Here is a 1,497-nt window from a genome sequence, read left to right as displayed (position 1 = left end):
GCCCTCAACCTTCACTAACACATTCTCTACCAATCTATAAGCTTGTCTTATTGATTTGTCTGCCATCTCTAATGAGAATGTGGTAGCCTGTACCTCAAAGATCCCCAGTTTCTCCATTACAGAGAGTGACATAAGATTTATACCTGACCCCAGGTCACACAGAGCCTTCTCAAAGGTCATGGTGCCCATGGTACATGGTATTAAGAATTTACCAGGGTTTTGTTTCTTTTGAGGTAAAGTTTGCTGAACCCATGTATCTAGTTCACTAATGAGCAAGGGAGGTTCACCTTCCCAAGTCTCATTACCAAACAGCTTGGCGTTCAGCTTCATGATGGCTCCTAGATATTGAGCAACTTGCTCTCCAGTTACATCTTCATCCTCTTCAGAGGAAGAATAGTTTTCAGAGCTCATGAATGGCAGAAGAAGGTTTAATGGGATCTCTATGGTCTCTATATGAGCCTCAGATTCCTTTAGGTCCTCAATAAGGAACTCCTTCTTGCTTGGGGGACGTCCCATTAGGTCTTCCTCATTGGGATTCACGTCCTCCCCTTCCTCTCTGGGTTCGGCCATTTTGATTAAGTCAATGGCCTTGCACTCTCTTTTTGGATTCTCTTCAGTATTGCTTGGGAGAGTACTAGGAGGAGTTTCAGTGACATTCTTGCTCAGCTGGCCCACTTGTGCCTCCAAATTTCTGATGGAGGACCTTGTTTCACTCATGAAACTTAAAGTGGCCTTGGACAGATCAGAGACTATGTTTGCTAAGCTAGAGGTACTCTGCTCAGAATTCTCTATCTGTTGCTGAGAAGATGATGGAAAAGGCTTGCTATTGCTAAGCCTGTTTCTTCCACCATTATTAAAGCCTTGTTAAGGCTTTTGTTTATCCTTTCATGAGAAATTTGGATGATTTCTCCATGATGAGTTATAGGTGTTTCCATAAGGATCACCCATGTAATTTACCTCTGCTATTGCAGGGTTGATGAGCGGATATTTTATACGCTTTTTGGGGGTAATTTCATGTAGATTTTAGTATGTTTTAATTAGTTTTTAGTGGAATGTTATTAGTTTTTAGGCAAAAATCATATTTCTGGACTTTACTATGAGTGTGTGTATTTTTCTGTGATTTCAGGTATTTTCTGGCTGAAATTGAGGGAGTTGAGCAAAAATCTGACTTAGGCTGAAAAAGGACTGCTGATGCTGTTGGATCCTGACCTCCTTGCACTCGGAATGGATTTTCTGGAGCTACAGGAGTCCAATTGGCGCGCTCTCAACGGCGTTGGAAAGTAGACATCCAGGGCTTTCCAGCAATATATAATAGTTCATACTTTGCGCGAAGATAAACGACGTAACTTGGCGTTGAACGCCAAGTTCATGCTGCTGTCTGGAGTTAAACGCCAGAAAAACGTCATGATCCGGAGTTGAACGCCCAAAACACGTCATAACCTGGAGTTTAACACCAAGAAAGGCCTCTACTCGTGGATAGCTTTAGTCTCAGCCCCA

This window comes from Arachis duranensis, unplaced genomic scaffold (assembly GCF_000817695.3).
Source record: "Arachis duranensis cultivar V14167 unplaced genomic scaffold, aradu.V14167.gnm2.J7QH unplaced_Scaffold_608113, whole genome shotgun sequence".
Classification (NCBI taxonomy): domain Eukaryota; kingdom Viridiplantae; phylum Streptophyta; class Magnoliopsida; order Fabales; family Fabaceae; genus Arachis; species Arachis duranensis.
This window is presented reverse-complemented; position numbering follows the sequence as displayed.